Source organism: Phoca vitulina, unplaced genomic scaffold, assembly GCF_004348235.1.
Source record: "Phoca vitulina isolate PV1807 unplaced genomic scaffold, GSC_HSeal_1.0 scaffold1, whole genome shotgun sequence".
NCBI classification, from domain to species: Eukaryota; Metazoa; Chordata; class Mammalia; order Carnivora; family Phocidae; genus Phoca; species Phoca vitulina.
In genome coordinates this window covers 96,537,876-96,553,314 of record NW_022589704.1, presented here as the reverse complement: position 1 = coordinate 96,553,314, position 15,439 = coordinate 96,537,876, and the positions used below count along the sequence as shown (strand labels likewise).

General features: G+C 35.9%; 1 protein-coding gene and 1 non-coding gene across 3 annotated transcripts in view; one reads left to right on the top strand and one right to left on the bottom strand.

Annotated features, from left to right (window-relative positions):
* The window catches only part of DPP10 (dipeptidyl peptidase like 10), a 1,381,541-nt gene that overhangs the window by 842,117 nt on the left and 523,985 nt on the right, over positions 1–15,439 (bottom strand). The window lies entirely within an intron of this gene.
* On the top strand, positions 1,278–1,383 carry LOC116637938. Its single transcript, XR_004300564.1, has one exon. It is a non-coding gene; the product is annotated as a U6 spliceosomal RNA (small nuclear RNA).

The following is a 15,439-nucleotide window of genomic DNA, read 5'->3' as shown; positions in this document are numbered from 1 at the left end:
CTATATAATAAACCAATAATAATGAATAAATTCTTTCCCTGAGTTCTATGAGCCATTCTAGCAAATAATAGAATCTCAGGAGGGAGTCATGGAAACCTTGGGTTTGTAGTCAAGTTGGACAGAAGTGTGGGTCACTTGGGAACTCTGTACTTGCAGTTAGGAATCTGAAGTGGGAGACAGTCCTGTGGTACTAAGCTCTTTCCTTTGGGGCCTGGCTAACTCTGGGTAGTTAGTGTCAGAATCACTTAAGTGAAGGAAAACCCACATACTTGATGTCAGAAGTACTGTGAGTAGAGAAACAGTTTTTCTTTTTAGCCTCTGATTTCACCTTCATCTAAGCCATATCTAGATTCTTAAGGCCAGACTTATTTCCCCATTTTAACTTTCCATTCATTGCATCATGAGGCCATAAGTAAGCCTACTGACAATCATGTTGGAAATTCATACATCACCAGGCTAAACTTGGCTGTAGTCTGCCTTAATCTCTGCCCATGTTTCCACTTTTGCTTGCTTATTGTCTAAATCATTTGCCAAGCAGGGCCTGGACATTCAATCATACTTGAGGAAGAGTCAAGTGTGGGAGAAAACTGACTTTGTCTATAGAGAGTAGTTTCCAGTGATGCTAATTAAAGCAAATAATACTAACTTCTATAAAAGTAAATCCTGAAATCTAAGTGGTTAAAAACAATTCAAGTTTCTCAATCACACACTGCAATTCAATGAGGGTTGGTGGGTGGTGTGTGTTAACTCTCCGATGGAACCCATTCAGAATCAGGTGCCTCCCCTAGGTCCTCAGAATCCTGAACCATCAGCCAGATGACAGTAAAAGAGCACTAGAAATGCTATTTGGGTCTTGCCTGAAAGAGGCACATATCACTTCCATTCATACTGCATTGACCAGAATTACATAGGATGCTGGAAAATGCAGTCAAGCTTGTGCCCCGGAAGAGAAGAGGACACAGATATCAGTGAGCACTGACATAATCTGCCACAGGCAAGATCTCAAAAATTCAAGCAGATGATCCTCATGAGTATCAATCTCAGGGCTATGTAACTTTTTATGTAACTTTGTAAAAATGAACCTGCACAGGTTCATTTAATTTAGTGTGTATATCTTGGTTGTAATCTCTATAATGGAGAAAAACCAAAATTTAAATAAATAATGAATTTATATTGTAAAAATACTATGTAAGGAAACTTTGTAAAATTAGTAAACTTCTTCCAAAACAGGTAGTCGCTCCATAATTTACACATGCCTTTAAAACAAGAGGCAACGTGTGCTCGCTTCGGCAGCACATATACTAAAATTGGAACGATACAGAGAAAATTAGCATGGCCCCTGTGCAAGGATGACACGTAAAACAAGAGGCAACGTGACATAATGAGGTGATTTCTTTTTTTTTTCTAGATTTTATTTATTTATTTGTCAGAGAGAGAGAGAGAGAGAGAGAGAGAACTAGCACAAGCAGGGGGAGTGGCAGGCAGAGGGAGAAGCAGGCTCCCTGCTGAGCGGGGAGCCCAACGCAGGACTTGATCCCAGGATCCTGGGATCATGACCTGAGCCGAAGGCAGACGCTTAACCAACTGAGCCACCCAAGCATCCCTGTAGTTTGATTTCTTAAAGAAGTAACACATTTATTGTAATAATTCAAGGCCAATATGAGTCTGCATTACTATTTGAAAAGTATATTACATGAGCCAAAAGTATTGAAACTAACCCTAAAATCTTTGGTGGTTTACCTGTCAGAGGATTTTACTAATTCACCAACATTAAACAAACAAACAAACAAAATGACTTAAGCTATGCTATTGGATATAGATATTCAAAAATTAATCATTTGCCATTTTATATCTCCTATGCCTAAGAATATCTTACCATTTGTTTAAATGTGTCAGTTGGCCCAGCTGTTGAAGATTAACAATAAAGTGTTTGCTTAGTATGGCCCCATGAAATGGACTGCATAACAAATCTGAATGGGCCCGGTTGGCTCAGTTGTCCAGAACATGAAATTTATGAGGTCATTATCATGGCTTCAATCATTGTTCAAATTGGAAAACCTGCTATACAACCACAAGACTAGTTGTATTGCCCTGATAAAGGAATAGGCAAATATTTCTAGGGACCACAAGAGTACTCTTGGGGAAAGAATCTGAATACTTGGAACAAATTCCATATAGTTCAAGAAAAAATAATTCACTCAAATCACACAGTCTTACTGAAAAATTAGTAAATGTTGGTTTTAACATATGAAGAATGAAAGCATTATGAATATTTTATTATTTAATACAGTCATAAATGGCCTGGTACAAAGAAATGTGTTCTATAAACAGATTGTTCATTATTTCTGGCTGTGCATAACACATAATAAATCGTTGTGAATCAGATGTGGATATGGCACAGCATCTGAATTCAGAAACCATTTCACTCTGGAATAACTCATTCAGTCACTCATCCTTCAAGAATATATAGTGAATGCTTAATAACTGTTTTAGATGCTACCCTATGAAGATAAAAGAAAAACATCCTTACCGTCAAGGACCCTTCTTTCTTGAGGAGAGTAACAAATGCAAAAAATAATGAGATTATGAGATGCCTATTAAAACAGAAGTCTATATACAGTCCAATGGAAGCAAAGAAGGAAGGTCACCCAAGCTGACATAGGGGAACCAGGGAAGGTCTCAACTTACACATGAAGACTGAATCATATTTGTTTCTGTCTATGTAGCAAGACAGGGAAGCCCATTCAGGGCAAACAGAATAGCAGAGGTTAAGGCGTGAAGATATGGAAAAACAAAAGCTTGACATAAGATGAGTTAAGGAAATAGACTAAGTAAAGAATTTTAGAGGTTATGCTTTAGGTAAAGAGGACCCAGTGAAAAATTTTGAGAGGCAACGTGACATAATGAGGTATGCTTATTTGGAAAATCGCTTGGAGAGTTGGGCAGGAATATGTTGCAGCCAGGGCAGTAATTTTCACATGCTATGTGCATAAAGAATCATGTGAGCCCCACTTTTAGAGATTCCTATTCAGTGTGCCTGAGTTGAGGCCCAAGAATTTGCATTTCTAATAAGCTCCCAAGTATGTTCATGCTACTGGTCTGTGAACCATACTTTGATTGGTACTGGATTAGAGGCAAGGAAAATGCCCCTGGAATAATGATTATGATAACATGAAATAAAGCAGTGCCAATAAGAATAAAAAGAAGCTGAAGACATTGTAGCAGATGTAATAACTAAGACCAATGGGCCTTAGGACCAATGAGAAGCTTTGAAAACATAGAGATAATCCTTTTGCCCCTGCTATGTACAGATCTCTCAGCTTTCACCGTCCTTCCTTTTTACCACCCATTCCCTCCTTTTTCCATTTTCCTTCTTACTTTGTTTGCTTAAACAATTAGTCATACCCACTCCTTTGCATATGCTCTCACTGCCTTGCCCCCAACCCCATATTTCATTGCACTTATTTTGATACACAAGACATCTGGTTAAAGCCAGACCCCTGATTACACTTTATCTGCATTTCACAGTTGAAGATAGATAACTTGAGAAAAGTACAAGACAGTGATGACCGAGACACTAATTTCCCAGTACCGACTTCCAGCGGGCCCACAGTGCAGTCTGGCAATCTGCCATATTCTTCTAGTCCATTCTCTCCCTCACTCTCTCACCATCTACTATGTCCTTAGAATCTCAGTACTAGCCTTAGTCTCAGCTTCATATTCCACTGAGAAACTACAACCACTCAGCAAAGAGCCTCTACCGGCTTTCCCCACCACGTCCATCCTAAGTGTGCTCTTATCCTCTGCCGACTTTGCTGCTTCCATGGAATGTGGCAAAAAGATGGGAATCTATGACTGAGGACATGGGCCTTCACTAGACGTCAAATCTGCTGTTGCCTTGACCTTGGACTTACCAGTCTCCACAACTATGAGAAATAAATTTCTGTTCTTTATTAGCCACCCAGTCTATGGCATTTTGTTATAGGGGCCCACAGAGACTAAGACAAAGGACTAGCCTCACCTCTGAAAAACCCTGCCCTAGCTCAGCTCTGCTAGGTCTCTGCTTTAAACACTCCACTTTTCATTTATCTATGCAGCTCTGCTGGGTCCTCAGGATTTGATCTTCAGCAAACCCCTGGTGACCAAGACTGACAGTTTCAATCATCCCCTCACTGCTTTCTTGGAAGACTCAGGTCAGTCCTGTGGGCTCTCAAGCTCAGCCCACCTGCTGAGGCAGCCAGGTGAGAGCTGAGGACAGCACTTTCTCTGAATTCCTTTGCTTTTTGCTGCACCAAGAGCTTTAATAACTATATTTACATTTGCACAGAGCATCAGCCTGGTTATGGAGAAAAGGGAATCTATAATGTGGTGTTTTAGTGTGGCATATAAATTTTACATCTCTGGTTGTATGTGTGTTACAAACACCCCGCCCCCCAACCCACTTCTTGTGTATTCAATCTAATGAATGGATCTGTGGGTTTTAACTTTTTCCTTAGGCATTTTTCTCACAACAAATTATCCTTCTTTTTTTTTTCAGAAAAGATGATAAATCTGGATTCCCTCAATGGTCTCTATGTTGTGATTTTAAATACCATTTATTAAAATAGTGTGCATATTAGTTATACCTTGAAAAATTCTCATCTGATATTTTAACTTTACTAATAAAAGACTATTGTTTTTAAACAGATATTTTAGGAGTCTCAGGAATATTTTAACTCCAGTTTACATACTGTTTAGAAGAATGTTATTTTACTATTAAAAAATTAAGAAATAAATTATGTCCATTGCTTTTTTAATAGGAAATAAATAAATAACATCAGTGTTTTCACTTGTCAGAATCAGTCACTGTTTTAATAAGTTCAACACACAGCATTTACATTAATCTTCACAACTATCCATTATTTACCAGATTTTACCGATTAAGGAAATAAGCACAGTGTGGTTATATGGCTCCATGCAAATCCTGTAATTAGTGAAGTTATGACTTGAGCCTAATTTTTCTGCTCTTGGTCTCACATGCCTAAATGTGTGGCTACGCTGCACTACATTTTCTAGGATTTTCTTTCCTATATGTTTTCAGTTATAAAGGGCCACTAGAGATTCTCATGGGAGGTCTGGGGAGCAGGAGTTAGGGAGCAGCTCACACATGTTGTTGTCACTGACCTGCTATCCCCTCATTGTCATGAGACAACAGTTGTACCAGCAACCAATTCCCTTGTCCCCTGAATCGTTCAGCTTTCCTGACTCCTGGACCCTTATCCTGCCATGAATTCAATTTTCTTAAGAGAATTATGAAGTAAAACTTTGTTTCATGTCTGCAGTGGCAGAAATCTGTTGACTTTCTCTTCCTTATTGTGTAGGCACCATCAAGACCCATAAGCTGCCAGAGTGTTCTTCTTGGACGACATTGTGCTTTATCCCTTTAAATATATTTATAGCAAAATCAACAGACCACACACCAGCCTAACCTGAAACAGCCTTAACATGCACAATAACCTTAACCATTCTTCCTTAATTTGAAAGGAAAAATCTTCCCCTAACATGCTTGTATCTGTATTAATATGTACTCTCTACTCAAGACTCAAAGAACTTCTCTGATAATGTGAGACCGTGGCTGTAATCTGTGAAACCATCTGCAAAGTCAGGTCTGTTTCCATGACTTGGAACAATTAAACATAACCTGAAGAGAATGAAAATCTACACACAGTAAGCTACCTGGACACTTATCATCATATAGAATTCATATCTTGATCTTTGTCTGACTTAAATAAAATAATCCATACTGAAATTTTTGATGGAGAGGATATATAAAATGAGTTGAAAATGAAGACGGTGTATTTTCCCCTTGCTTCTCTGCATAAGGAATCTGCATTTTCAAATATTTGCATTGGTCTGACTAACACTCAGATTTATGATCTCTACCCTCAAGGCATATGGGCAACCTGATTTACTTCTTGCCACTTGCACTGTTGCCACCCTGGTCCAAGCCACTCTCTCTTCACTGAACTATTAGAGGAGGCTCCCTGTTTCTCCCTCAGTCTGAACTCCACAAAGCAGCCAGGGAATGCCTATTAAAACTGAGTCGCTTTGTGTCACTCTTCTGTTCCGAATACTTCATCAGTGCCTGCTCATCCACATGGAGTAAAGACCAAATGTTGGGCTGGGATTTACCTGTTCGTCTTGTCTCCCTCACTAGCAAATAAACTCTAGGAGGGCAGGGGTCTTTATACGTTCTGTTTGCTGCTCCACCTGTGTAGCCTAGACCGGTGCCTGGCACACTACAGGCTCAGTAAATATGCAATGAATAAATGAATGCATTTTTAAGTGTAAGTGAAATGAGACTGACATCAGGCACAACAAATTATGCATTTCTAAAGATGGTAGCTCAGCAAGCATCCAAATGTTCAATGAAGCACCCAGAAGAGTTTCTGGCTCTGGCTGGTTTCCTCACTGCAAATACAATTATGCCATATTATGTGATTATCGCCTCTTTCCTTGCATGTAAGTCTCAGCATCTGTATTTAGAGGAGGATATCACTTAACGAAAGCCTTTCTTTGACACAAGACTTTCTTATGAATAAAAAAAATGGTTCTACTAACTATTATAAGGGCATGCATTTTGAATTGCGTTTCTTTTGATGGAAGCTGAAATTTGTGTCCTTTCTTGTCAATTTTATTCAGAAACCAGTGGCCATGATTTCACATGATTTCACATGATTTCACATTGGCTGTTTAAAACGACAGTGCCCTTGTGACTGTGGTGAGGTGTTTGCCTCCACATAAAGCAATCACATTTCCAGTGAACCTGAAATCTGGCTTTCAGTATTTCCAGGTGTTAAGTAACAGTTTCAGGAAAACCATACTGTCCTCATGTGTAAATATGTGCAAAGATAATCCATGGATTTTTGTTTAAGGAAACAGTGTGCTTAAGAATGTTTTTAAATGCTAAGGTTGTTATACTCAGAAATATATCTTGTGACATTTTAATTCTTTCTATTATACAAATTTGTAACAGCATTGCTTGAAGGAACTTAACAAGACTCAAAGTAATTATTCTCATCCATCTCACTGAAGATATATAAATCTTACATTGAAGATTTTGCAAGTTATGAAAATATATTGTGCCTATAAAGTACATTTAGCATCAGAAGGATTCAGATGAGGCTTTGGAATAATAATGGAGAAAACCAAGTGATTTAAATTAGGGCTCAACAATAGTGCCCAGCAAATCATTTTGCTGGTCTTCGGCTCCATGTTTATGTCTCTTCCATAAGTAGATTATGCTAATAGGTGCCAAGAGATTCATATCTCCAGCAGGCTGAGAAAGCCTGTGGTTACTTTAAATTCTCTTTCTCTCAAAGGGCAGACATCATAACCTGAAGTATTTTCATTATGATTCACTTAACAAAGACGATGTGTGGCAGGTAGACTGCCTATCAATAATCTTTAGTGAGTATTCACTTTGGACAAGCTTTGTAATGTGGGTTTGGAGCAAAAAGGCAAATAAAAGAAGATGTGATCTTTCTTCTTAGATGCTTGAACTAAAAAATCAAGTGTACATTCCCACTCTCCTTCCCCTAGCAACGCACGAGGGATAGAATAAATTCTCATGTGGTGAAATCCCACTAACTGTAACTTATTCTTGAAACACACACTAGGTCCTAACTCCCTACCTCCACATTTTCTGAAGAAACTATATATGCAAAGCATACACACAAACCAATACACAAATACAAAAATAAGCCAAAAAATCCACCTTGATTAAAGGATATTTAACCTCTTCCCAGCATTATTTTTTCTGACCCCATTTTTTTCCACTGGTAAAATTGGGATAATAAGAGTACTGATATTATACATATATGTAGGGTTTAATGAGTTAAAGGACAAAGATCATAGCATATAATTAGCACTCAATAAATAATAGTTATCAATAGTAGGAATAGTATTCATTCAGCAGCAGCCCTACTAATGAACTCATGTGCTAGAATTGAGAACTTTTCATATGCTGGACACTATTAAGTGCTGGCAAAATGAAGATAAACCACACATTCTACACCCTTAATTATTTCTCAGGTTTTTGTGAAACACACTCATTCACATACACACACATTCAAACACACAAACACACACAAAAATACAAATCCAGTGTGAAAAATTCTCTGATTACATCTTACAAGGTGTTGTAAAAGCACATAGAGTCATCGCTTCGCAGATATCACATATTTTACGTTATTTTGATTCTGTCTGCTCAAATATAAAACAGTAAAAAAAAAAAAAAGAGAAAACCTTTAGTTAGAATGGATTCTTGTCTGTTTTTGATAGGATACCAACCACTGCTACCCAGTGAACCTGTTTGAGCTTCATAGCCAAAAAAACACATTGGTCAGTTACCATGTACAGAATCTTTCTCAAACTCACCTATACTTCAACATATGTCCACTTGACAGAAAATTACAATTCATATTGGTTATACAGATGACATTCCATTACAATGAATGTCCAGTGAGTGCAGAGCATACAGTATTTTCTTAAAATGGGATTTCACTGGAGCAGAAACTGTATGGATATGACCCATCACCACCGTGCAGAGTGTTATTATGACTGCAACCGTTTTTCATTTAAATGGTCTTGAGGCTAGATAATGAGATTCTACCTGTATAAGCTAAAAATGCAAAATCATATTTTAGTTATCTCATGGTCCAGCTACTTGAAATTAATGCATGATAAAATTGTTTATATTTTCTTAAGTGAGTAAAATTAACAGCTGTAAAAAACATTAGCTTCACAGAGAATATTCCAATACCTTAGTTTTCCATCAGTTACACCCACAGATAACTCATAATATCCCATCCAACAAAAGTGTATATGAACAAAATACTTGCTGCACATCAAAGACACTGGATTTCTAAATGCATAGTCCTCTATTATTTATTGTAAAATTTTCTTTTAGAAATAGGCTTTCGTTAATGAGAGCCATAGTAACAACATCTTCATTTTCACTTTCCTTCTTCTTTAGAGTGAAAGTTCATAAAACACTAAATACCTGGCCTTTGGAAAGGCACTGAAATACCAGCTGGCAAGGAGATGGAGTTATATATCTTCAAATAGTAGTATGAGCAATTGATACATTCTTGCTAGGTATTCACCTATATGATGAATATTGCTTAGCACGACACTCCTGGTTAATTTTTTTTTTTTTCTAAATAGAAATGAGGTATATACGTTACACAAAAAAAGATAACCACAATTTAAACTCATCTGTAGAACTCTCATACACTGCTGGTCTTGAACTCAATAACAAAAGATAAATAATTTGATTTAAAGTTGGGCAAAGGATCTGAATGGACATTTCTTCAAAGAAGATATACAAATGGCCAATAAGCACATGAAAAGCTGTTTGATATATTTATTTATTTATGTTTGTTTATTTTTTTGTTTGTTTGATATCTGTAGTAACTAGGGAAACACATATCAAAGCCATAATGCAGACCACTACATACCCCTAAGAATTTTAATAGTAATAATAATAATAATAATAATACAATAAAAATAAAAGATAGCATGTGTTGATGAAGATGTGGAGAAAACAGAATCCTCCCATACATGGTGGGAATACAAATATAGTAGCCAGTTTGGAAAAACAGCTTGGTAGTTCCTCAAAGTTTTAAAAATAGAGTTACTATAAGACCCAGCAATTCCACTCCTAGGTGTACACCCAGGAGAAATGAAACCATATTCCAAATAAAACATATACATAAATGTTCAAAGCAGCATTATTCATAATAGCCAAAAGGTGGAAACAATACAGAATACCTATCAACTGATACATGAATAAACAAAATATTATATACAATAACAATGGAAAATTATGTGGCAATAAAAAGGAATGAGTATTGATATATGCTACATGGATGAACCTTGAAAACATTATGTTAAGTGAAAGGAGCCAGACACAAAAAGTCACACATTTATATGAAATATCCAGAACAGGCAGATCCATAGAGGCATGAAATAGATTAGTGATTGTGAATATACTTATAATCATTGGATTGTACACTTTATTTTTTCTTTTTTTGTTAAAGCTTTTTATTTTTAAGTGATCTGCACACCCAATGTGGGGCTCAAATTCACAACCCCGAGATCAAGAGTCACATACTCTACCAACTGAGCCAGCCAGGTACGCTGGATTATATACATTAAATGGGTGAATTACATGGAATGTGAATAATATCTCAATAAAATTGTTAAAAAAATAACACCCTAACTAAAAAACAGACAAAACACAAAAATACTAGTCTGTGAAAGTCTCTGTGAGAGTCTCCTTCCCCATCTGAACACCAGTTGCTTTACCTCTAGCATGGTTGAGAGGAAGAGCAGGGTGACCTAGCTCAGTGAGTGACAAATATTTTCAACTGTGCAAATTTTAAAAAAGCATTCCCTTTATGAAGCTCAAATATGTAAAACAGAGAAGCAACATTTTAAAACTACAAAATCATCGGATAATGTCAAATTTATTACATGTTTAGTTAAAAGCATTCAATTCAATGAGGCTATTATAATAACCTCAAAATTCAAAAAATTGTAAATCACAACTATTCAAAATTGAAAGTTGTGAATCACAGTAAAAGTCATAACAGCATCATGAATTATTTTATTTCTATATTTTGCTTTGGTTGGACAATTCTAAAAAAATCCTGATTCATACAAATAAATAGTTGCAGTACGATTTGTAATTAATATCCTTTTTCAATTAAATGATTCTAGAATTTGAGTTTTGTTGCTTGAAAATTCCAAAACAAATCACATTATTCATCATAAACGCAAAGGCTGAATCAGAGTATACCAAATAATAAACCTTAAAATTTTCTGCAATATAGTCTTAGTGAGATGATCAATGCTTTGTATTTACTTTTTGTTGAACAATCTCTTATTAATTATAATTATAGCACATACCAAAAAGTTGTGTTCAAACTTTACCTAGAATTCAATTTAAGTATGACACGTGCATGCTGTAAGAGGATATTTGTCTTCATAAGTTTATGAAATACACACGTGGAGGTCTTGATTTGGAATAATACTGATACCGAACTACAACCTTTCTAAATAAACATGACAAACTGCTCGTGCGAATGCTCACATGCACACAGATGGATGAGTAAGGAAAGCTTTATTTTGAAGACTTCATACTCAGAAGACAAAAAAGTCAAACTGAGCAAAAGTCATTAAATATCGATAGTGCCCAATACGTTAAACTTGTGTTTGCAATTCATTTGAAGTTGTGCCCTTTTTCAATTATAATTTTAAATATAATGAAAAAGATAGATTTTATTAACATCATTTTAAGTAAATGTTTCATGAGATTGCTATACTGAGCAGAAAAGTTCCATAGTGCAGACTTTGGAAACCGCTGGGCTGCAGTTATGCAGATGTTCCCTGCAGGTCTACAATTCTATCGTTTTACTATCTCAAGCAAGATTGAATTTTTTTTTTTTAAGTTTGCATAAATTGTTTAAGATTTTAATGTTTTTTATAAAAGATTTTTGGATTGCTGGGCCCCTGGGTATTCCCTCCCAATAACCTACAGAGATGTAGGACAAAACAGCAACAACAAACAACAAAAAAACTCGGCCAGCTCTACCTTGCCTCACATGTAGTTTGCTTTACCTGGTGCCAAGAAAGAGGAATGACTCCTTCTATCCTCTAAGTCTCAGTTTGGATGGCAGACACCTCGTAAAAGGCTATGCTTGGCCAGAGAACCTAAGCACATGAGGCACGTCATAGCTATTCATTGGGAAAGTTCTATGCACCTAGATATATACCAGCAAAATTATCATTCCTTAAGGACAGTGTGTATCTTGTGTGTTTCCTATCTCACTACCCCTTTATCCACGTGGACCTCATGAACATGTCCAAACACACACAGACACCAAGAGCTCCTAGCACAGTGTTAATAACATAGTAACCTTAGGCATATTTAGGGCCAGACCAGACTTTCCCATTTGGCACAGATATTTTAGAGATCAGAGAGTTTCATTCACTAATTTTACAAGGTAGGATATTTAAGAACAGAGAAAATAGATAATTTCCTAAAGGACTATTGTTCCAGCTGAGTCTAGAACTCAATTCTCAAATCTTACGGCTATTACACTAGCATATCACACTGTTTTTAACATACTTACATCTTATACGGGAACTACAGGAATGGTGTGTTTATGTGTACTTGCATGAGGATGTACTGCTGAATACAGAAAGTTTGTTCTGTATGTTTATGTTTCTTGTAAATGCATTTATATTATTTCTATAGATATATATGCATGTTTATATAATAATGTAATTTATATATATATCCACTTATATTTAAAAACTGACCCATGGGAACTTTTTCATATACAATGCATATTTATTATGTATTTACTTGATTTTTATAGTCCTCCCAAAATATCTTCTATTGAGATGTTATATGTTAGTTTGGTAACTAATATGTTCATATCTCTAATCATAGTAAACTACTTATATCAATTAATATTTAAGGAATACTGTTTTGATGTAATATGGATTGCTAATCCAAACATGTATTTGATAAGATTGTACTAAGTCCTATAATAATGTCATATAAATTTCAATTTACTTACAACAAATATTGAGACTTTAAGAGTCTGTTGGTATTTTAGGGGGAAGAGAAGGTAGTATTGAAATTTATCAGGTATGCTTCCTATTCTCAACAGGCAAACATAACAGTAGAAGAGATGAGTATGTGAAAACTCTAATATTAGCCAAATGGGTTCAGAGCTCTAATTAGTGTAAAGGAAAGTAATATAATCCAAAATAGTGATATTAATTCAGATCGGAAAAACCAGGGAAGACTTGATAAAGGTAAAAGAAGGAGGTATTTGAGCTGGAATAGTATAAGAAAATAAATCTCTTATTTTGTTACTCTAAAAAAAAAATGTCCTCTCATTATTAAAACCCTTCATTTTCAGTCTAGCTTTAGGGTATTTTGCAATATTTAGATTTACTTCTAATAACCTAGAGTAATTACTTATGGAAGCACCCTGGGAAATAAATGCAAAGTTGGTTGATTATGATCACTTTTTAAGCATATATAATTAAAAGTAAAAAAAAAAATACAATTTATTTACCAAGCACAGAGGAAACTCAATAGAAATCTGCAGGGATCATCTTTTTATCACTCAGTTATCATGTTCATCATCTTTATAAAGTTCCCTGTACAGGAACCAAATACAATAAACATGACAATAGTATGAAGCAAATTATAAAAATGAAATACTAACTCAAATATGATTGAAGGTTTAGCTCACTTGAGCTAAACTTTGTAAAATATACGATCGCCCCTTCCTGTGAGTGTTTCGTACTAAATCTTACTTTGATTTATGATGTTGGAAACCTACAAAGGCATGCTTTCTAATACATATACTCTGTCACAGCTGAATACCTCACTAATGTACTATATTCCCTGATGAACCAACCAATTTAATAACTTTGCCAATGCCAGCTTTTGAACAAAGCAGCCTCTCATTGACATTCCAGTGCAATAGCTAATAACAATTAGATTTCATTATAGAATTGTATCTTGCTATTGTCATCCCAACAAGAGATGCTTTCCTTATAATCCATAGGATTGACATAAATATAAATGTTAGTCCAACACACCAAATAAGTAGTCTATGGACCCTCATTACCAGATATGAGCTCACATCTGTCTCATTGTCATATATTGTTTTTCCATGTCATTTATTTTTCAGTCTTTGAAAAGACTCCAACATTTTTCAGTTTTTGAAATCTTGTCACCAATTTGGCAAAATCTTTCAGGCTCTGAAGAAATGTATCTTTTATTTTTGTTAATATTGCCCTTTTAGAAACTAAGTAACTAAACAGGGTGCTATCTACACACTGTGTGGATAGCGAACTCAGAGGTTTTCTTAGTACAGATGTTAGAATCTAAAAATTACTCAAAGTGCTATATTCAAAAAAAAATTCAAATTATTGCTCCTTTGCTCACATAGAGCAGTCATTTTGGCAATTTGACAATAATGACAAAAGGCTTGTAAAGATGTTGAAAGAAATAAGACAATTGAAATACATTGTTTATGTAGACAAAATAGGGTTGAATTTACATTACTGTAGCTATAGATAGCTAGGAAAGGCCACTTAAATTCAAGTGATTATCAAAGAAATGGAATGGCATATGGATATATGAACATGCCATTCAATGGCTTTTTCAGGATCTCCTTTAAATTACATTAACCTTCAGATTTTTGAAAAGATGATGAACCAACACAGGTTGTTGAAATCTACTCTACAGGGAGATGTCACAGAGAAACAAGGAATTTGATGGACCGCAGACACTCACATTAAAACTGTGAAAAGTCCTTTGGAGAGATTAAAGATAATTGGGTATCTACATGGGAGAAACTACACAGTGGTCCAGAGCTGAAGCTGGGGCAGAATTCTCATATTGTTTCCTCCTTCTCCCCAACCCCCATTGGTCACCGCAGTGGGTGAATCAATGTCTCTTTCCTTAGCACTGAAAAAGAGAATGCAAACAGAAACAAAAACATTAAGACTAGCCCAACTCAAACCAGAGAATTTGGGGTAATACCTTAGTATGCAAACTCGTGGGCCCCAACCACTAGGGCCTTTGTGAACCAAAACCTCTGTAGTGGGGCTAAATTATCTGTTTTAACAAGCTTGCCAGGAGCTTCTGATGAGCACTCAAGTTTAAGAAGCCCTAGAGCCCAAGTGGGGTGGAAAGTGGTTAACAGATATAGATATACTTCCAGCAAAATCTCTCCTTCCATGGAAGAACCACAGTACTGGATAAATAGTAAAAAAAAAAAAAAAAAAGAAAAAAAAATTCCTGAGGGAAAAAGATGGTCAATGGAGGGTGAGGAGGGAAAATTGAAAGTGGTTTAGCTCATATTTTGATATTCTAGGCCCTCTGTTCTGAAGCATTTAACTTTCTTCCTAAAATCTCCAGAAGCAATATCAATATCCTTATAAAATTAAGGAGTACTATTGGAAATATTAAGTAAAAACAATTTTAAAGAAAACCCAAAGAGAAATGATGAGTATAAGAAAAAGAAGAGGGGAGCCTGGATGGCTCAGTGGTTAAGTGTCTGACTTCGGCTCAGGTTATGATCCCAGGGTCCTGGAATTGAGCCACGCATTGGGCTCCCTGACCAGCAGGAAGCCTGCTTCTCCCTCTCCCACTCCCCCTGCTTGTGCTCCCTCTCTCTCTGTCAAATAAATAAATAAAATCTTAAAAAAAAAAAAAGAAAGAAAAAGAAGAAATTAATTTACTGATGGGTAACATGGCCAGATGAATTCAACTAAAGAACAAACTAGTGAGCTGAACCATTAAATTCAGGAACTCTCCCAGAACGCAAAGATAAACAAATATAAATAATGAGAGAAAAGG